This window comes from Melanerpes formicivorus, unplaced genomic scaffold, assembly GCF_026170545.1.
Source record: "Melanerpes formicivorus ecotype bairdi unplaced genomic scaffold, bMelFor1.0.p_v2 SCAF_4, whole genome shotgun sequence".
Taxonomy (NCBI): Eukaryota; Metazoa; Chordata; class Aves; order Piciformes; family Picidae; genus Melanerpes; species Melanerpes formicivorus.
The window spans coordinates 3,740,644-3,763,282 of NW_027142356.1; the positions used below are offsets into that span (position 1 = coordinate 3,740,644).

General features: G+C 49.7%; 1 protein-coding gene across 2 annotated transcripts in view; it reads left to right on the plus strand.

Annotated features, from left to right (window-relative positions):
- BMPR1B (bone morphogenetic protein receptor type 1B) overlaps positions 1-22,639 on the plus strand; it is a 318,882-nt gene that overhangs the window by 113,506 nt on the left and 182,737 nt on the right. For both annotated transcript variants that reach the window (XM_068136787.1, XM_068136788.1), the window contains one exon: positions 1,248-1,309. The gene's annotated coding sequence lies outside the window, so the exon portion shown is untranslated. The remainder of the gene's footprint in view (positions 1-1,247; positions 1,310-22,639) is intronic.

The following is a 22,639-nucleotide window of genomic DNA, read 5'->3' on the forward strand; positions in this document are numbered from 1 at the left end:
GCAGGGAGCCTTTTGTGGGCAGTAGAAACTCAGAGTGTTTTGTTTAGCTGCATTTCAGGATGCTAATTACCAATTAGGCTTCCTTGAGTGTTCACTAGGATGTAATGAGATCCATATTTTAAGCAAGTAGGTGTTTTGTTTGTTTTTACAGAGGAGCTCATTAGAAGCCTGTGGGAGCTGTGAGTGCATCTGGGCTCAATCATGCACCTCTTCCTGAAGTGCCTAATTCAATTGATTGAGTTATTTAGTGACAAGAAATACAACGTCAGCTGCAGGACCTGCAATATTTAATCTATCTAACCACCACATGAGCATTGTCACTAATGCATAGAATCAGAGAATCATCAGGGTTGGAAGGGACCTCAAGGATCAGCCAGTTCCAAGCCCCCTGGCATGGCCAGGGACACCTCACACTACAGCAGGTTGCTCACAGCCACATCCAGCCTGGCTGCAAACACCTCCAGGCATGAGGCTGCCACCACCTCCCTGGGCAGCCTGTGCCAGTCTCTCACCACCCTCATAGGGAAAAACTTCTTCCTAACATCAAATCTGAATGTACCTGTTTCTACTTTTGTTCCATTCCCCCCAGTTCTATCTCTCCCTGGCACCCTAAAAAGTTCCTCCCCAGCTTTCTTGGAGCCCCCTTCAGATCCTGGAAGGCCACAAGAAGGTTTCCTTGGAGCCTTCTCTTGTCCAGACTAAACAACCCCAACTCTCTCAGTCTGTCTCCATAGCAGAGCAGCTCAAGCCCTCTGCTCCTCCTTGTGGTCCTTCTCTGGACACCTTCCAGCACCTCCAGATCCTTCCTGTACTAGGGGCTCCAAAACTGGACACAGAGCTCCAGCTGTGGTCTCAGCAGAGTGGAGAAGAGGGGGAGAAGCCCCTCCCTGGCCCTGCTGGCCACACTTCTCTTGCTGCAGCCCAGGCTCTGATTGACTTTCTGGGCTCCAAGTGCTCACTGCTGGCTCCTGTTGAGCTTCTCCTCCACCAGCACCCCCAAGGCCTTTTTTTAAGGGCTACTCTCAAGCCACAGAAGTAGATCCAGACTCTTACCTCTCCATGTGTCTGCTGAAGCACTGGAAAAAAAAACGGGGGGGGGGGGAAAGTACCTCTTACTATAGTGTGTATGTGGAGTATTATCCAATTGCTGCTTGACATGCATGTCCACAAAAGGCATTCCACATAGTGATAATAGTTAACATTTAATCTCTCAGTTCCCTTATGGATCTCTTTCTGCTCTCTTACAGATTGCTCCATTTTGCTTCAACTGCCAGACAACAGAATTTCTGGAAAATTCAGCATTCTGCAGGTAAGGACTGAGCTAAGTCATGTTTTCTCTTCTATAAAGACCATTGCAAGCATGAAGTCAACATGGAGGATGGTTGCTGTTTGTGAACTGCACTTTGAGAAGCTGAGGAAAAATCACTTGAGATATCCCTGGTGATACAGGCTGTAGTGAGCAGGCTACTTGAGAAAGACACACACTCATGCATGTTTGGATTTTCTTACTCCTTTGAGTGCTTGGTAGCTAAGATGTTGTTCAAGAAGGAATTGGTACAGGATTGCCTTCTGACAGAAAAAAAACATGGGAGCCAGCTGAGAAAGTAGCTGGAGATAATGGGCAGGTTTTAGCAGCATGACTGCTTGTCATTGTCCATCCCAGATTCTCAGAGGAACATTGGTAGACCTAAACTTCATGTTCAGGAAGTGTCTCTGGTCCCCTTGTGGCTCTTGCTGAAAAAAAGAGCATACCCAGCACGTTAAGTTGTCATTCTTTGACTGATATCTCTCCTGAGACAAGCAAGAGTGAAAAATCAACAGGCTGTTTAAACAAAGAGCTGCTAAACCCCCTGCCTTGTGCTGGATGGAAATGGATTTGGGGCTTTTCAGGAGGGTTGTTGAAAGATTAAATAGTTGGACTGTGTTTGTGGAGGGGGAAAGTCCCACGTTGTTGTCAGGGATGCTGTAAAGCCACAGGGTCACAGCTGACATCAAAATAAAATGTGAGGAGTTTTACCATGTCAGGTAGCTGGGTGGGGCATTGTGCTTCTCCTACATCTAATGCAGGCTGGTACAGTGCAGGTAAGCACTTCACAGGAATCCAAACCTTGATTTGATTGAAGTTTACCAAGTACATGAGTCCCTCCTTGTGAGGAGAGCCTGAGGGAGCTGAGGGCTCTGTAGCTTGGAGTGGAGGAGCCTGAGGGTGACCTCATTGCTGCTGATAAAGCTGTGCAGGGTGAGTGCTCAGAGGCTGGAGCCAGGCTCTGCTGGGGGATGCCCAATGCCAGCACAAGGGGCAGTGGTGGAAGCTGAGGCAGAGGAAGTGCCATGGAAACAGGAGGAAGAATTATTTCCCTGTGAGGGTGACAGAGCCCTGGAAGAGGCTGCCCAGAGGGGCTGTGGAGACTCCCTCTCTGGAGATATTCAAGACCTGCCTGGCTGTGTTCCTATGTGACCTGCTCTAGGTGCTCCTGTTCTGGCAGGAGGGTTGAACTGGATGAGCTTTGGAGGTCCCTTCCAGTCCCTAACCTTCTGTGGTTCTGTGATATGCTTTAAGTTCTGAACTATAAATCTATTTTTCCAAGGTAATGAAAAGTTTGCTTGATGTACAGACCTCTTGGCATCATCCTTTCAGTTTCTTCCATCTATTTCATCTTAAACTTATACAGAAAATAGAGGAAGCTGCTAAATTAGGTGTATCCCAGACACAGCCCTTCTTAACCACACCATCTTCATCTCCTCATTGCTCTCTACAACTACCTGAAAGGTGGTTGTAGCCAGGAAGGGGTTGGTGTCTTCTCCCAGGAAACCAGCACCAGAACAAGAGGACACAGTCTCAAGCTGTGCCAGGGGAAGTTTAGGCTGGAGGTGAGGAGAAAGTTCTTCACCGAGCGAGTCGTTCGTCATTGGAATGTGCTGCCCAGGGAGGTGGTGGAGTCCCCATCCCTGGAGGTGTTCAAGAGGGGATTGGATGTGGCACTTGGTGCCATGGTCTAGTCATGAGGTCTGTGGTGACAGGTTGGACTTGATGATCCTCGAGGTCTCTTCCAACCTTGGCTGTACTGTGATACTGTGATACTGTGATCTTCTGCTGCCTTGCCTGAGTATCATCAAGAGCTTGAATCTGAGTGATGCTGTTGAAGTTCCTTTGGGGGTGCATTGCTGGAAGTTCTCCTGAAGCAATTTCACCAGCTAATTTGCTGTTGTTGCTAGATGATCTACAAGACTCTAGTGCTTTGTTACTTATGCCTCAGTTTAGAAAGGAGAAAGAAAGGATACCTGTTAAGTTGAAACTAAAAGTGTAGCCCCTTCTTAGAAGAAATGGATGTTCTGCCATTGAAATGCCAGTAAGTTGACATATTAAGCTATCTTCCAGGTATTGGAAGGTTATCTGTTATATGCCAGACACAGGAAGGTTTATAGTTAGGTTTCTAACCTAACCAACCAATAAAGGTATGATATATCTAATATTGATCTTTATTTATATATGAATATGGTATCTAAGAGCTTTTAAGACCACTAAAATGTTTGTCATGGCTATAGGAAATGAGTACTTCTCTTACTAGGTGTTCCAGCAGGTTTCAAACTGAGTTTAGAAAGACTTCCTTGTGCAAGAAACTGCTTTTGCTGGTGGTTTTGAACCTTTTAAAGGTCAGTAATCTGTTAACCTTATGTAACTACATGATAGCAAATGCTGGTTCTGCTTCTCCAAAATCACAGGCTCACAGGATGTTAGGGGTTGGAAGGGACCTCCAGAGATCATTGAGTCCAACCCCCCTGCCAGAGCAGGACCAGAGAATCCAGCACAGGTCACACAGGAACACATCCAGATGGGGCTGGGAAGTCTCCAGAGAAGGAAACTCCACAACCTCTCTGGGCAGCCTGTTCCAGTGCTCTGTGACCCTCACAGTGAAGAAGTTCCTCCTCATGTTGAGGTGGAACCTCCTGAGCTGGAGTTTCCATCCATTGCCCCTTGTCCTATCCCAAGGTGCAACTGAGCAGAGCCTGTCCCTTCCTTCCTGACACCCAGTCCTCAGGTATTTATAGATATTGATTAGGTGCCCTCTCAGCCTTCTCCTCTCCAGACTAAACAGCCCCAAGGGCTCTCAGCCTCTCTTCATCAGGCAGTGCTCCAGTCCCTTCATCATCCTTGTAGCCCTCTGTTGGACTCTCTCCAGCAGATCCTTGTACCTCTTGAACTGGGGAGCCCAGAACTGGATGCAGTATTCCAGGTGAGATCTCACCAGGGCAGAGTAGAGGGAGAGGAGAACCTCCCTAGATCTGCTGGACACACTCCTCTGAATGCCCTCCAGGGTCCCATTGGCCTTCTTGCATTCCCTTCATCATCCTTGTAGCCCTCTGTTGGACTCTCTCCAGCAGATCCCTGTCCCTCTTGAACTGGGGAGCCCAGAACTGGATGCTATACTCCAGGTGGGGCCTAGTTTGTTTATCTGCCTGAATCCCAATAGAAATTAGTACAAAGATTAAAAGGGTACCAATTTAACTACACCAATGGATGTGTTGCATGTTGTTATTCATCTGCATGTTGTTCATCTGTTGTTACTGCTTCACACTGAGGATATTGTGGAGGTCATTGGTTTGTTCTCTGCTTCCTGGAGGAAGGGGATGTCTTGGATATCTTGTATCATATATCAAGCCAGTTCAAACTTTCCAGGAAGAAAATTCACTAGTAGATTAAAGGCAGAAAGACCTGCTGGTAGGTCCATGCTGTTTCTGAGTAATTCTCTGTAGCATTCCGTGCATAGTGCAAGAATTTGGAGCTGGCATTCAGCTGCCTTATAGAATTCTGCTGGGAAAAATGCTACAGAAGGTTGTTCACTCTTACAGAATCACAGAAACATTCAGGTTGGAACAGACCCTCAGGATCACCAAGTCCAACCCAGAACCCTACTCTACAAGGGTCACCCCTAAACCATTGCCCCAAGCACCACATCCAAACCACCTTGAAACACAGCCAGGCTTGGGGACTCCACCACCTCCCTGGGCAGCACATTCCAATCCCTGACCACTCTTGATGGGAAAAAAGTCTTCCTACTGTCCAGTCTAAACCTACCCAGTCAAAACTTGAGGCCATTCCCTCTTGTTCTGTCATACAATCATAGAATCAGTAAGGTTGGAAGAGTCCTCAAAGATCAAGTCCAACCTGTCACCCAAGACCTCATGACTACTAAACCATGGCACCAAGGGTGACTAATGACCTGTGAGAAAAGACCAGCAGCAGCCTCTCCACAAGGTCCTTTCAGGTAGCTGTAGACAGCAATAAGGTCTCCTCACAGCCTCCTCTTTTCCAATCTAACCATCCCCAGCTCCTTCAGTTGCTCTTCATCAGATTTATTCTGCAGGCCCTTCACAGCTTCCTTGCCCTCCTCTGCCTTGGCTCCAGCACCTCCACATCTCTCGTGTTGAGGTGCCCAAAACTGGACACAGCACTCAAGGTGTGGCCTCAGCAGAGCTGAGTGCCAGGGGACAGTCCCCTCCTGCTGCTGCTGGACACAGCATTGCTGATCCCAGCCAGGATGCCTTTGGCTTTCTTGGCCACCTGGGCACACTGCTGGCTCCTCTTCAGCTGCTTGTCCATGAGCACCCCCAGGTCCCTTTCTGTCAGCAGCTTTCCAGCCACACTGCCCCAAGCCTGCAGCCTTGCTTGGGGTTGTTGTGCCCCAAGTGCAGTGTCTGGCACTTGGCCTTGTTGAAGCTCCTCCTGTGAATGCTGGCCATGGATCCAATCTATCCAAGTCCCTCTGTAGAGTTTCTCTCCAGCAAATATTTCACAGGTGACCATTTATAATTCAAACCAAACTTTGAACTTTCAGTGAGCACTTCAATTTTGAATGCCCTGCCTTATGTGGTGGGTGAAGTGGCTCCAGTGGCTTGTACTAGTTGTGCCTGCCACTGCTTTAGCAATACAGGCAATTGTTGTACTTCTAAGGCTGTAGGTAAGTATTTTGATTGTGTGCTTGCACTCCTGTTTATTACTGGGAAAATCAATCACTATAGGAAAAAGGTAATAATAAGTCTGCCCCTGAAAAGCCCATCTGAGCTTGGCTTTGCTTTGAAAAGGGCTCTAACTTAATTGTGGTTATTCCACAGATATTTCTTCTGTGGAAAAAGAAAGAAAGAAATAATAATATAAGAAGAAGAAATAAACCCATCCAACCTAGTAACTTCATCTGAAGGTATTTTCTGCTCATACTTCACATGGAAGCAATGAAACTGAGTTATGGATATGGCAATATCCAGAAAACATATTGCTCCGGGCATGAAACCAACCTCCTTCTTGAGCTGACTTATTAGACCCTTAGTGAGCTCTCTCAGGGAGCCCAACCACCTGAAACCTATTTCTTTTAGAGAGAGGGGACTCTAGCTCTCATGTGGTTCAGCTTCATAAGCTCAGATAGGGTTATGAAAAAAGTGATGGCAGTCCAAGGAAAATAGGAAGGGAAAGGTGGGACTGGGAGAGAAGAGCAGAGGAGTCCCTGCTCTCATCTGAGCTTAGCTGTCTGATAAAGCTGCTCTTTGTAAGATAGAAAGTAATTCTCCAGTCTGCTGAGCAAGGCAGAATAAAGGGGGAAGTTTCTGCTGCTCAGCCCCAATGAAACTTCTTCATCCTGTTGATGGAGCAGGTCCAGAGGAGGGTCATGAGAATGACCAGGGGGTTGGAGCAGCTCTGCTATGAGGCCAGGCTGAGGGAACTGGGGGTGTTCAGCCTGGAGAAGATGAGAGCTAATTGCAGCCTTCCAGTACCCAAAGGGGGCTACAAGAAGGCTGGAGAGAGACTGTTTGCAAAGGCCTGCAGGGACAGGACAAGGGACAATGGCTTCAAACTAGAGCAGAGCAGATTGAGATTGGATGTTAGGAACAAGTTCTTTACCATGAGGGTGGTGGAACCTTGGAAGAGGTTGCCCAGGGAGGTGGTTGAGGCTCCTTCCCTGGAGATATTGAAGGTGAGACTGGTTGAGGCCCTGGGCAACCTGATCTATCTGGGGATGTCCCTGCTGACTGCAGGGAGGTTGGACTGGATGAGCTTTGGAGGTCCCTTCCATCCCAACTATCCTATGATCCTGTAATGATCCCACTAGCTCCTACGAAAAAATTCTCTCTGAGCCTTCCTCCAGCTCAGAGCTCTTTTAGGACTCCTCTCCTTCCTCTCCTTGAATCCTTTTGGCAGATTCAATTAATGCTACATGCTGGGGAGCTGATTAATATCCTGTTATTTGCTCAGTCCTGCAAACCCTTTAGACTGAGAGCTGGCAAGCAAGCTGTTGCATCTTGAATAGGTGAGTTCTATTCCTCCTCATTCATTCAGCTTATGACCTGTCTGTGCTGTAGAGGAAGATCCTCCCAAACTGTGTTTGCTTGATGAGTAGGTGGTACTAGAATAGGAAATCCAACCTGGTGACAGTGAATAAATTTCTTCAGTACAGAATTTGTGCCTTGGTATCATATTTTTAAATTAGACTAGCTCAAAATCCAAATTCAAGCTGACATCATAACAGTGGCAATGAAATTGAAAACTTGAGACAGTGGCATTCATCACTGAAGAGTTCATAATGTTCATATGAATGTTCATCTGGAATGCTGACCCTATTTTCTTGTGCTCTTGAGTGGCCAAGAAGGCCAAGGCCATTCTGGGGTGGATTAGAAGGGCTGTGGTTAGTAGGCCAAGAGAGGTTTGCCTCCCCCTCTGCTCTGCCCTGGTGAGGCTGCAGCTGGAGTATTGTGTCCAGTTCTGGGCCCCTCAGTTCAAGAAGGACCTCAGGGAACTGCTTGAAAGAGTCCAGTGCAGAGCCAAAAAATGATGGAGTGGAACATCTTCCTTACGAGGAGAGCCTGAGGGAGCTGAGGGCTCTGTAGCTTGGAGAGGAGGAGCCTGAGAGGTGACCTCATTCATGTTGATAAAGATGTGCAGGGTGAGTGCCCAGAGACTGGAGCCAGGCTCTGCTGGGGGACGCCCAATGCCAGCACAAGGGACAGTGGTGGAAGCTGAGGTGCAGGAAGTTCCATGGAAATACAAGGAAAATTATTTTCCCTGTGAGGGTGACAGAACCTTGAGAGGTGATTCTCCCCCTCTGACCCACTCTGCTGAGACCACAGTTGGAGCACTGTGTCCAGTTCTGGAGCCTCTGTTACAGGAAGGATCTGGAGGTGCTGGAAGGTATCCAGAGAAGGCCACGAGGATGAGCAGAGGGCTGGAGCTGCTCTGCTATGGAGACAGACTGAGGGAGTTGGGGCTGTACAGTCTGGAGAAGAGAAGGCTCTGAGGAGACCTAATTGTGGCCTTCCAGGATCTGAAAGGGGCTCCAGAAAAGCTGGGGAGGGACTTTTGAGGGTGTCAGGGAGTGATAGGACTGGGGGGAATGGAGCAAAACTAGAAATGGGTAGATTGAGATTGGATGTTAGGAAGAAGTTGTTCCCCACGATGGTGGTGAGACACTGGCACAGGTTGCACAGGGAGGTGGGGGCAGCCTTATCCCTGGAGGATTCTAAGGCCAGACCGGCTGTGGCTGTGAGCAACCTGCTGTAGTGTGAGGTGTCCTTGCCCATGGCAGAGGGGTTGGAACTGGCTGATCCCTTCGACCTCTAACAATTCTATGATTCTTTGTAGTATATTCCTTTTTTGTGTTGGTATCAGTGTATCCCTGAATATGCCACATTTGGTGTCACATCTAGTTCACTTCAGTGAAGATTGAAAGAACACAAGGGTTAGAATGGAATAATTTCTTTTCCAACTATTCACAGCTGCTATTGACGTGGTGGCCTCCTCTCTTGCCATGAAGAAAGCAGTCCTTGCTCCTTCTGCCCTCTCAGCAGAAGAGTTAAAAAGCTTTTTCTATCCACTTTGGGTTGGTTTATGTATTTTTCTTGTGATTTAAAACATAAATAATACAAATCAAACCTCAGCAGGTCTTTCTTTATGTTTCCAGCTCCAGGATATGCAAAAAGTCAGCCTGAATGATTAAAGAATGTGGGGGTCAAAGCATGACCTCAGCCTAGCGGAAGCACTTGCACGCTGTCGTGGGTTCTTTTGCCTGTTTGACAAGGGCTCATTGTGATGGCACAAGACAGAATGGAGTTAAGATGGAGGAGGTTGAATTCAGACTGGTTCTTAGAAAGAGATTCTTTACAGTAAGAGCAGTCAGACACTGGAACAGGTTGCCCAAGGAGGTTGTGGTTGCCCACTCCCTGGAGCTGTTCAAGACCAGGTTGGATGAGGCCTTGAGCAACCTGGGCTAGTGGGAGATCGTGGAATCATAGAACTATAGAATCAATAAGGTTGGAAAAGACCTCAGACATCATCAAGTCCAACCTGTCACCCAACACCTCATGACTACTAAACCATGGCTCCAAGTGCCACATCCAATCCTTTTATGAACACCTCCAATGATGGGGACTCCACCACTTCCCTGGGCAGCACATCCCAATGGCCAATCTCTCTTGCTGGGAAGAACTTTCTCCTCACCTCCAGCCTAAACTTCCCCTGGCACAGCTTGAGACTGTGTCCTCTTGTTCTGGGGCTGGTTGCCTGGGAGAAGAGACCAACCCCCACCTGGCTACACCTCCCTTCAGGGAGTTCTAGACAGCAAGAAGGTCTCCCCTGAGCCTCCACTTCTCCAGGCTAAGCAACCCCAGCTCCCTCAGCCTCTCCTTTGTTGCCCTTCTCTGGACACATTCAAGTGTCTAAATGTCCTTCTTAAACTGAGGGGCCTGGAACTGGACACAGGACTCAAGGTATGGCCTAACCAGTGCTGAGCACAGGGCAGAATGACTTCCCTGCTGATGCAGGCCAGGATGCCATTTGCCTTCTTGGCCCCCTGGGCACACTGCTGGCTCATGTTCAGCCTACTATCAACCAGTCCCCCAGGTCCCTTTCTGTTTGGCCAATCTCCAGCCACTCTGACCCCAGTCTGTAGCACTGCATGGGGTTGTTGTGACCAAAGTGCATCACCCAGAACTTGGACTTGTTGAATGCCTTCGTGTTGGACTCTGCCCATCTGCCCAGCCTGTCAAGGTCTTTCTGGAGAGCCCTCCTACCCTCTAACAGGTAAACACCTGCTCCCTGTCCATAGCAGAGAGCTTGGAACTGGATGATTTTTAAGGAGGTAGATGATCTTTAAGGTCCCTTCCAAGTGAAACCGTTCCTGTGATTCTATGTGTTAGGAAGAGAGGTGCTTAAAGGTGGTTTGGATGTGGTGCTTGGGGATGTGGTTTAGTGGTGAGACTTGTAGAGCAGGCTCCTGGGTTCTGGTGATCCTGAGGGTCTGTTCCAACCTGAATGTTTCTGTGAGTCTGTGGTTAGGCCACCATCAGAAAGACCTTTCTAATGGAAGCCTTAGGAAGACATAGCTTATCAGAAATCATAGAATCATAGAATCAATATGGTTGGAAAATACCTCAGAGATCAACAAGTCCAATGAGACAAGCTAAAGATAAATTTTGAGACATCCATATATAATCACAAAACTTTTCTGTTTTCTGTCACAAACCTTTCTCTTTTTAATATGTCACAAGGAAAGACAAGTATAATGTTTGGTGTAATGGGTTGGGGCAGACCCCCTCCCCACCACGCGCAGAAATAATGACTCAAACAAACGGATTGCAAAGGTGATGGAAAGTTTAAATAGAACAGTGAGTGCGTGCAGGAAAAAAAACTAGAAATACAGTGACGAGAGAGAGAGAGAGACCCAAAAACAGACCCAGAGAAATCCCATCCCCACCTGGGGGTGCACCCAAACCCCCAGGGCTCCTCCTTCCCCCCTCCACTGCTAGGCTAGTCTCAGCTGGCCAGATCTGAGACTGCCCATCCCCCCGTGGCCTTGGGCCTAACCAGGCCCATGGCTGGGAGATCCCCCCCCAATTACCAGGTGGCGAGGAGGAAGGAAAGAGGAAGTGCCAGACCCCGCCATGAGACTTATAGTGGTGCAAGCAAGGGATCATGGTAGGAAATAACCTAATTTCCTGTGTCCACCCACTGGGCTGGACTTCTGGACACAGGAAACACCCCTGTAGCAGAGGGCAGCCAGCCCAAACTACGACAGGAGCCACCCCTTTATTTCAAACCATGATCCCTGCACCCAAACACATCATCAAATCAGAAAACTGATGACATGTCCGGCGAAGTCCGTGTCTTCATCTGGCCGTCCACTCAGTCTCTCAGTCATGCTCAAGTGTCTGTCCATTCCAATTCTTCCTCCTTCATCCAGTGGAACCTCTCGGCGATGCAGAGCTCATTCTCCTGCGGTGCAAGTTCTCCATGGATCCGTTGGGCATCCTGGTCACCTGGAACAGCCTCACGACTTCTCAGCCAAGCCTCTACTTTTCACGTGTAATCACTCAGCGGCATATTCTCCACCCCTGGGGCAGGCCAGTTGAAACACTCCAACCCACGACTGCCTTTTTCAATCCATCCAGGGTGCCACAACCAACCGCTTCCAACTGCGGTGCAGAACCACACGGATGCATGTCCGAGGTACTCCGCCCCCCCACTAGGCGTACCCGTGCCAAGGCAAGACAGCATCCGGCTGCACACCCCCCCTGGAAAGGGAGGGGCTGCACTACAGCTCACTGAGAAGAAGGGAGGTGGAGCCAGGTGCTCGGTGCCAGTTTCGGAACTTGTCCGAAAAAGTCGGGGAAGAGACTAGGGCCGGGCCCGCCGCAGCCCGAGCGTACGGCCGGGTCCGCCGCCGCCGCTCGCCACGCAGCAGGGCTCCGCCCACCTCTGCCGCCGCGGCGCAGAATCAAAATCACCTCCACCCCTCGGACACTCAAACGGCTTCTCCAGCGAAAGCCATAAGCGCGTTCTCAGAGCCCTTGAAAACGGCTTTCCAGCTGGAGTCCCCGTCGGCCCCCCGGGGCTTCGGGAGCTGGCTCGCCCGCTCGCAGCGGCTGGCTCTATCCCCGCAGCGAGAACGGACCTGACTCTGATCTGCTCACCGCTGCCCCTCCCCCACTTCACTGCCCGCCGCGGAGGAGGGGCAGGTTCCACGTTCTCAAGCGGTACCCCGATGCCAATGGTCGAGAACCACCCCTGCCTGAAATAGCAGGAGAGGGTCCACGCCACCAGCAGCGCACCAGTCATCCCCCCCACAATCCACAAGAGCTTACACGGCCGCCCCGGCAACATCACTTGAGCCCCCAACTGCCAAACCCAAACCGACGCCCAGAACTGAATTTAAACTCTCCATCCTTTGCAATCGATCTGCAGAGTGGGCACAACAGCCAGCCCCATGTTGGTGCGCCAAAATGTAATGGGTTGGGGCAAGCCCCCCCTCCCCACCATGCGCAGAAATAACGACTCAGACAAACGGATTGCAAAGGTGATGGAAAGTTTAAATAGAACAGTGAGTGCGTGCAGAGAAAAAAAAACTAAAAATACAGTGACGAGAGAGAGAGAGAGACCCAAAAACAGACCCAGAGAAATCCCATCCCCACCTGGGGGTGCACCCAAACCCCCAGGGCTCCTCCTTCCCCCCCCCACTGCTAGGCTAGTCTCAGCTGGCCAGATCTGAGACTGCCCATCCCCCCGTGGCCTTGGGCCTAACCAGGCCCATGGCCGGGAGATCCCCCCCCAATTACCAGGTGGCGAGGAGGAAGGAAAGAGGAAGTGCCAGACCCCGCCATGAGACTTATAGTGGTGCAAGCAAGGGATCATGGTAGGAAATAACCTAATTTCCTGTGTCCACCCACTGGGCTGGACTTCTGGACACAGGAAACACCCCTGTAGCAGAGGGCAGCCAGCCCAAACTACGACATTTGGGCAATCCTGGACTGTGCAGTTTGGAATTGAATCATAGAATCATCAGAGTTGGAAGGAACCTCAAGGCTCAGCCAGTTCCAAGCCCCCTGCCATGGGCAGGGACACCTCAAACTACAGCAGGTTGCCCAGAGCCACATCCAGGCTGCCCTTAAAAACCTCCAGGGATGAGGCTGCCACCACCTCCCTGGGCAACCTGTGCCAGTCTCTCACCACCCTCATGGGGAACAACTTCTTCCCAACATCCAATCTCAATCTACCCATTTCTAGTTTTACTCCATCCCCCCAGTTCTATCATTCCCTGACACCCTGAAACATCCCTCCCCAGCTTTCTTGTAGCCTCCTTCAGATACTGGAAGGCCATCATAAGAAGGTCTCCTTGGAGCCTTCTCTTCTCCAGACTGAACAGCCCCAACTCTCTCAGTCTGTCTCCATAGCAGAGCAGCTCCAGCCCTCTGCTCATCCTTCTGGCCCTTCTCTGGACACCTTCCAGCACCTCCAAATCTTTCCTGTAATAGTATGCAAGTAACCTGCAGCAAGAGGTGCAAACTTGTTAGGGCCCAGGAGTAGCATCATTTAAATGAAGAATGCCTGATTGCCAATTATTTGTCCAAGAGAGTGCTGCCTGCATGCTTTAATTCCCAAGTTGGATGTAGGGGGGAAGCCCCAATAAAACACCCATCCTAATGAGCTGAGGTTTATACCCAGTGTTTAAATGTCTCACTTGTTGAGAGAGAATCTTGCTGGAAGAGCTTCTTTGTTCCTAGGCAGCTTGAACCAGTGATACCAAAATAGATTTCAATGCCTTTATAGGTGAAAATGAGCTTAATTGACAGTGGCTTTCCCATTTTGCTTTTATTAGGTAGCTCCAGCAGTAAAATGAAATTATTGGAGTAAATCTGTGGAATTGCCCTTAATTGCCTGCTCTTGAGAGTATTTTGAAGAAACTGCACTCTTAGCCTGTTTGTGTTTCAAGGCAAGGCACACAGTGCAGCTTGTATATGCATATTGTTTAAAGGCTTTGAATGGCTTGCCTGTCTGATTCACTTTAATAGATTCCAGCCTTTTTTCCATGACATCATTACTGTAACAGACTTCCTACCAAATATGAACAGCTGCTGTGTACTTCTTTCCCCCCCTGCGTTTAATGTCAAAGCCGTAGCAGCTTTTCCATGCTCTGCAAGTGACAGCAACAGGCTTGTCCTGGGTACAACAAAATGGGCAAGAAAGGAACAGCAAATCCCAGAAACACACCAAAAAGTCCAAGTAAGGAGCTGTGATGCTGTTAACAGGCCAGTAAGGTAACAGGTCCCCAGGTAGGAATTGTTTCATGATGCAATAAGGGATTACTTAGGCTCCTGTCCTACTGTTCAAAGGTTGGTCCTGTTTCTTCTTCACAGAGAGAGTTGTTAGCCATTGGGATGTGCTGCCCAGGGAGGTGGTGGAGTCCCCATCCCTGGAGGTGTTCAAGAGGGGATTGGATGTGGCACTTGATGCCATGGTCTAGTCATGAGGTCTGTGGTGACAGGTTGGACTCGATGATCCTTGAGGTCTCTTCCAACCTTGGTGATACTGTGAGACTGTGATACTTGGTGCCATGGTCTAGCCATGAGCCTGGAGAAGTGGAGGCTCAGGGGAGACCTTCTTGCTGTCTAGAACTCCCTGAAGGGAGGTGTAGCCAGGTGGGAGTTGGTCTCTTCTCCCAGGCAACCAGCCCAAGAACAAGAGGACACAGTCTCAAGCTGTGCCAGGGGAAGTTTAGGCTGAATGTGAGGAGAAAGCTCTTCCCAGCAAGAGAGATTGGCCATTGGAATGTGCTGCCCAGGGAGGTGGTGGAGTCCCCGTCATTGGAGGTGTTCATAAAAGGATTGGATGTGGCACTTGGAGCCATGGTTTAGTAGTCATGAGGTGTTGGGTGACAGGTTGTACTTGATGATCTCTGAGGTATTTTCCAACCTTATTGATTCTATGATTCTATTCTATGATTCTTTCCTCCACTCCCTGTGGTGGGTTGAAAATTACCCACCAGTAATGTGGAGAAAAATATCCCCCCAATAAAATTTGCCAGAACAGCTCAGTTGAAAATCAAATGAGGGAAGGGAAGGGAAGGGAAGGGAAGGGAAGGGAAGGGAAGGGAAGGGAAGGGAAGGGAAGGGAAGGGAAGGGAAGGGAAGGGAAGGGAAGGGAAGGGAAGGGAAGGGAAGGGAAGGGGAGGGGAGGGGAGGGGAGGGGAGGGGAGGGGAGGGGAGGGGAGGGGAGGGGAGGGGAGGGGGAGGGGAGGGGAGGGGAGGGGAGGGGAGGGGAGGGGAGGGGAGGGGAGGGGAGGGGAGGGGAGGGGAATAGAATCAACCAGGTTGCAAAAGACCTTTGAGATCATCGAGTCCAACCTCTCACCCAACACCATCTAATCAACTAAACCATGGCACCAAGTGCCTCATCCAGTCTCCTCTTAAACACTTCCAGGGATGGTGACTCCACCAGCTCCCTGGGCAGCCCAGTCTAGAAACATGGAATGCAATGAGTATGTACAAAATATACATTATGTACATATCTTTGCAATTTACAAACCACACAAGAACCCCCCTGGACAAAACCAGGAGGTTACCAACAGCTTCCCCCTCTCCCCCTCTCAGACAAGGGAAAAAGAAGGAGGAGAAAAGCAGAGAGTAAATTGTTAGTACTTGGCCACAAAAGGACACAGCCAAGGTCAGTAACAGGCAAGCAAAAGCTACCAGCTAGCATCAGGGAGAGCGAGGAAGCCCAAAAGAGCAAGAGTTAGCTTATATACCTAACTTCATGTTAGGCACCAGAGCAATGGGATTAGTTAGACCTTATCATTACTTGTCTTTTGCACCCAATGGTAATTCATTTACATTCTACCACTTTCCTTCTCAATCTGGAAAATTTTCCTAGGCATGGCCTAGAACTACCACACTCCCCCTTCCCCTGAACTAAGCTGTGCATCATTACAGATGATGAAAACAGCTTTGTGCTCAGCTTCCTGGCCCAGATGGCAATTTGCATGAGGAATTTTATTGATTCCCCACCCCCCCCTTATCATTCTTTTGCTGACTGTGCATAGAAGTTTTAAAGTTTTCAGTTACAGAAGCATAGAAAGCATCCAGCTGGGAGAGACCTCCAAGCTCATCCAGTCCAACCTTCCACCCAGCACTCAAGGGTCAACACTAAACCATGTCCCTAAGCACCAGCTCCACACACTGCTTCAACACCTCCAGGGATGGGGACTCCAGCACTGCCCTGGGCAGAACATTCCAATGGCTGAGAGCCCTCTCTGGGAAGAAATATTTCCTAGCACCCAGCCTGAACCTCCCCTGCTGCAGCTTGAAACCATTTCCTCTGCTCCTGTTGCTTGCCACCAAGGAGAGGAGGTTGCCCCCTCCTCGCAGTTCAGGTCCAAAAGATTTGCTTTGTTGTTTCTCTGCCCGTCTTGGCTTCCAGGGGTGATTTACAAGCTGCCTGGAGTATTAAATAAAACTAGGGATTCATCAATCTGGTTGTTAGCCCTAATTTTCCGTCTTAGAATAGAATGGAATTAACCAGGTTGGAAGAGACCTCTGAGATCATCACTTCCAACCTATCACCCAACACCACCTAATCAACTAAACCATGGCACCAAGCACCCCATCCAGTCTCTTCCTAAACACCTCCAGTGATGGTGACTCCACCACATCCCTGGGCAGCACATTCCAATGGACAATCTCTCTCTCTATGAAGAATTTCTTCGTAACATGCAGCCTAAACTTCCCCTGGCACACCTTGAGACTGTGTCCTCTTGTTCTGGTGCTGCTTGTCTGGGAGAAGAGACCAACCCCCACCTGGCTACCCTGAGCCCCTGAGCCTCCTCTTCTCCAGGCTAAGCAACCCCAGCTCCCTCAGCCTCTCCTCACAGGGCTGTGCTCCAGACCCCTCCCCAGCCTTGTTGCCCTTCTCTGGACACATTCAAGTGTCTCAATGTCTTTATTAAACTGAGGAGCCCAGAACTGGACACAGGACTCATGTGTGGTCCATAGGTGTGCTGAGTATGAATCCTGTTGGTCTCAGCTGCAGTATGAGAGCTCGGGCATCCTATTTTGAGTGTTTTGGTGTCTAGGATGCCCAGCAGGCTCCAACCCTGCATCAGCTTCTGTGGGAATTGTGTCCAGTGTGACTGGGGGAGGGCATCTTTGAGCCTTGCTGACTTAGAAACAGCCAAGCCATAAAATGGCTATAAGGGCCACAAGGCTGGTGAGAGGCCTTGAGCACAGCCCAATGAGGAGAGGCTGAGGGAGCTGGGATTGTTTAGCCTGGAGAAGAGGAGGCTCAGGGGTGATCTCATTGCCCTCTACAACTACCTGAAAGGTGGTTGTAGCCAGGAAGGGTTGGTCTCTTCTCCCAGGCAACCAGCACCAGAACAAGGGGACAGTCTCAGTCTGTGCCGGGGAAGTTTAGGCTGGAGGTGAGAAGAAAGTTCTTCACTGAGAGTCATTTGTCATTGGAATGTGCTGCCCAGGGAGGTGGTGGAGTCCCCATCCCTGGAGGTGTTCAAGAGGAGATTGGACGTGGCATTTGGTGCCATGGTTTAGTCATGAGGTCTGTGTTGATAGGTTGGACTCGATGATCCTCAAGGTCTCTTCCAACCTTAGTGATACTGTGATACTGTGATTGCCAATCAATGCTGTTATCTCACTCCTGTGTTTTCTGGGGTGTTTTCTCCTGTGTCTTTTTGGGTGTTTTCTCCCTTCACTTGAAAATCAGATGCCTGTGTATTGTCCCCTGTGTGGGGAAGAAACCCAGTGCTTAAGTGCCTCTCTTCTATGTGAGACAGGGAGATGGTTTATGCACCAGGTAGGTTACTGTGAGCTGATGGGGAAATGGTAAAAGAAAATCAATGCTAACCTTGCAGCGAGGAGCTAGATAAGAACAGGGCTAAATTGTCCCTGTCTGTGATGTTCATCATACAGTGCCCATTTTGTGGCTGCAGATAGAGAACTAATCTCATCAAAGGACTAACTGATGCCTTCTGGCAATTATCAGTTGCAAGCCCATCTTCATCCTGTGGTCCATGTCATGCTTGGAGGTTATTCTGATGGTTGATGTGAATGGTAATCAGAGCTTGTGTGGCTTGTTTCAGGGGTAAAGATAGGGAGTTTGGGATTTTTGTCTTCATTCCCAGCAGCTTCATGCTGCCCCATGGTGGCAATGAGTGTGATTTATTGCCTTAAAAACAGTAGCCTGTTAAATTAAATCACAGTCACAGAAACATTCAGGTTGGAAAAGACCCTCAGGATCACCAAGTCCAACCCAGAACCCTACTCTACAAGGGTCACCCCTAAACCATTGCCCCAGGCACCACATCCAAACCACCTTGAAACACAGCCAGGCTTGGGGAGTCCACCACCTCCCTGGGCAGCACATTGCAATGCCTGACCACTCTTGATGGGAAAAAATTCTTCCTAATGTCCAGTCTAAATCTGCCCAGTCACAGCTTGAGGCCATTCCCTCTTGTTCTGTCATAGAATCATAGAATCAATAAGGTTGGAAGAGTCCTCAAAGATCATCAAGTCCAACCTGTCACCCAAGACCTCATGACTACTAAACCATGGCACCAAGGGTGACTAATGACCTGTGAGAAGAGGCCAGCAGCAGCCTCTCCACATGGTCCTTTCAGGTTGCTGTAGACAGCAGTGGGGTCTCCCCTCAGCCTTCTCTCTTCCAAACTAACCATCCCCAGCTCCTTCAGTTGCTCTTCATCAGATTTATTCTCCAGGCTCTTCACAGCTTCCTTGCCCTCCTCTGCCCTGGCTCCAGCACCTCCACATCTCTCTTGTGTTGAGTTGCCCAAAACTGGACACAGCACTCAAGGTGTGTCCTCAGCAGAGCTGAGTCCCAGGGGACACAATCCCCTCCCTGCTGCTGCTGGACACAGCATTGCTGATCCCAGCCAGGATGCCTTTGGCTTTCTTGGCCACCTGGGCACACTGCTGGCTCCTCTTCAGCTGCTTGTCCATGAGCACCCCCAGGTCCCTTTCAGCCAGCAGCTTTCCAGCCACACTGCTCCAAGCCTGTGGCATTGCTTGGGGTTGCTGTGCCCCAAGTGCAGGACCTGGCACTTGGCCTTGTTGAAGCTCCTCCTGTGAACGTTGGCCATGGATCCAATCTATCCAAGTCCCTCTATTGAAGCCTGTGGTGCAAACCATCAGCACAACCAAAGTGCAACAGCACTGCTGGTGTGGCCATGGTATTCAAAGCCTGTTAAGTGGGGCAGGGTTTGCAGGGAAAGGTAATCTGTTTTATGCACCAACATAGTTGGGAAAACCAGACACTTTGAGACAGACAAACCCTTCTTCAGGCCTGTGCAGGAAAGGCTTTCGGTGCCCAAGAGCTTGTGTGTTTTTTCCAGCTGTATCAGTTGGTCTCATAAAAGGTATTACCTCTTCCTGCAAACTTTGCCCAACTGAAACATCAGCATTCCTGTTGGCAGCTGTAACAGAAGGCCAGCAGCACCATAGTCATGGGTGGCTTTTTTTCTTTTCCATGTGCCATCCCTCTGCTCATGCTTTACCTGCTCTGCCCTTCTCAGACATGGAGCAGAAAGGGAGAATATGTTCAACAGATGACTCTGTAGGCTCAGACTGACAGTGCTCATCTAAGAGTTTGTCTGTTGCTTTCCTTAGCTTTAACTTAAAATTTTGGTGAAAAGAAAACTTTGCCTGGGGTCTGATTATTCTCCTCAATAGTGAGATGTTGGTCTCTAGCTCTCATTAATGCTAATCTTCCCTGCTTGGCCAGCCACTGCAGTGGTTATGGAAGGGAAAATTGATCCCTAAGCATTGCTCTGCCCTTCTTCTATGGAAGCTGGACAGGAGCAGGCAGGGTGAGCTTGCAGCACAGAAGGCAAATCACAGCCTGGGCTGCATCCAAAGCAGCATTGCCAGCAGAGCCAGAGAGGTGATTCTGACACTTTGCCCTGCTGAGACCTCACCTGGAGTTCTGTGTGCAGGTCTGGAGCCCTCAACACAGGAAGGACATGGACCTGATGGAGAGGGTCCAGAGGAGGCCACAAAACTGATCAGGGGGTTGGAGCAGCTCTGCTACAAGGACAGGCTGAGGGAGCTGGGGGTGTTCATCTTGGAGAAGAGGAGGCTCTGGGGAGACCTAATAGCAGCCTGCCAGTACCTGAAGGGGGCTACAGGAAGGCTGCAGAGAGACTGTTTGCAAAGGCCTGCAGGGACAGGATGAGGGACAAGTAGAGCACAGCAGATTGAGATTGGATGTTAGGAACAAGTTCTGCACCATGAGGGTGGTGGAACACTGGAAGAGGTTGCCCAGGGAGGTGGTTGAGGCTCCTTCCCTGGAGATATTGAAGGTGAGGCTGGATGAGGCCCTGGGCAACCTGATCTAGATAGGGATGTCCCTGCTGAGTGCAGGGAGGTTGGACTGGATGAGCTTTGGAGGTCCCTTCCAGCCTGGCCCATTCTGTGATTCTCTGATGATGCTTAGTCCTGGAGCGGTGATACTTGCATGGGAGCTGCTCACACCTCTCTTGCCTAGAGGTAGAAAGGGCTTTGCTTACAGAAGACAAAAATACTGGGTGTCTTCATGGAGACTGGGTCTGAAGGGGTCTGTGGTAATGGGAAAACAAAAGGAGCAGTGTTTCCAGCTAGAGTGCCAAGCATCTTGGAGTCCAATGTGGAAAATGTTTATAGTGTTGTATAGTTTTATAGCTTCTCCTTCAGTCTGTACAGTTTATTCAAATGACTTTTGGGGACTAGACTTTGTTCCAGTGGACTATCAAATACTGGGTAAAGAAAGCTCCTCTTTACTATGGGATGGGAGCAGGGGATCTGTAAACAGTACTGCGCTTCCTCACACAGTGTGCAAGGACCAAAGCTCTGCAGAGGGACCTTGCCAGGCTGGACAGATGGGCAGAGTCCAAGGGCATGAGATTGAACACATCCAAGTGCCAGGTTCTACACATTGGCCACAACAACCCCATGCAGTGCTACAGGCTGGGGTCAGAGTGGCTGGAGAGCAGCCAGGCAGAAAGGGACCTGGGGGGTACTGGTTGATAGTAGGTTGAACATGAGCCAGCAGTGTGCCCAGGTGGCCAGGAAGGCCAATGGTATCCTGGCCTGGATCAAGAACAATGTGGCCAGCAGGAGCAGGGAGGTCATTCTGCCCTGTACTCAGCGCTGCTGAGGCCACACCTTGAGTCCTGTGTCCAGTTCTGGGCCCCTCAGTTTAGGAAAGATGTTGAGATGCTGGAAGGTGTCCAGAGAAGGGCAACAAAGCTGGGGAGGGGTCTGGAGCACAGCCCTGTGAGGAGAGGCTGAGGGAGCTGGGGTTGCTTAGCCTGCAGAAGAGGAGGCTCAGGGGAGACCTTCTTGCTCTCTCCAACTCCCTGAAGGGAGGTTGTAGCCAAGTGGGGGTTGGTCTCTTCTCCCAGGCAACCAGCACCAGAACAAGAGGACACAGTCTCAAGCTGTGCCAGGCGAGGTTTAGGCTGGATGTTAGGAAGAAATTCTTCCCAGCAAGAGAGATTTGCCATTGGAATGTGCTGCCTGGGGAGGTGGTGGAGTCCCCATCCCTGGAGGTGTTTAGGAACAGCCTGGATGAGGCACTTGGTGTCATGGTTTAGTTGATTAGATGGTGTTGGGTGATAGGTTGGACTCGATGATCTTGAAGGTCTTTTCCAGCCTGGTTAATTCCATTCCATTCCATTCCATTCCATTCCATTCCATTCCATTCCATTCCATTCCATTCCATTCCATTCCATCCCATTCCATTCCAGTATTTCAGTACCATTTAGTATTCCTAAGGTTGGAAGAGACCTCAAAGATCATCGAGTCCAACCTGTCACCACAGACCTCATGACTAGAGTAGATAGGACACTACTGCCCGCTGCAGGCTTGAACTCACGACCTTCCCATTAAGGGTCTGATTCCATTCCATCCCATCCCATCCCATCCCATCCCATCCCATCCCATCCCATCCCATCCCATTCCATTCCATTCCATTCCATTCCATTCCATTTTCAGCCTCATTGAGGACCCCGAATTCACTGTGGAGAGTTGGGCTGCAATGGTAGGAGGCTGTGAGGATGCCCATGAGCACGCAGATGCCTTGGCACGGGGTACTGCCAAGTTCTCCCATGGGGACACTAAAAACAGCCTTTGTGGAGCTGTTGCCTTTCCACTCCTCCACTCCCATGACACTTGATACAAAACCTGCTTACTTGGGCTTGTTTTTGAGCTGACCTTCCCTGGTTGTGTTTTGCTCTGGCATTTCCTTGGTGTGGTGGGCACTAACCCTTGCAGAGCAGCCCCTTCTCTTTGTGTTGGCCGGAACATGCTCGATAACTGCAGTGCTTGTACCCTTCTTGGTGGAATTTCTCTCTTCTCAAACAAAAAAGGAAAAAAAAAAAGTTATTAAAGCAGGAAATGTTTGAAGCAAGCTCTGTCAGTGCCATTTGTTTAATTATCTTTGGTGTCTTCGCTACTTTTATAGTGCTAGGCTAGCGCCAGCTGCTGCAGCAAGAGAACAAATAGTCCTCTCCACACAGTGCGGAATGAGGTGCGAATGAGCTGTCCTGTCGCCTCGGGGAGCTGGACCAGGGAGCTAGGCTGAAGCCAGGACCTAAAAAATGTAGTCTCTGCCTAAGTGCCAGGGTGAAAAATAGTTGGGCTGTCGTTCTCTGCAGTGTTTGCAGGCAGTGACTTGGATTTGAACATGAAAAAGGAAAAATGCCTCTGTGTTCAACCTAGGTGTAGGTTCAAGATGTTAAACCTAGGTGCTAGGAGGATAGAAAGGTGTGAAGGAGGAGAAGGTAGCAGTGTGTTTTGTCAGACACTGCTTTCATGCAAA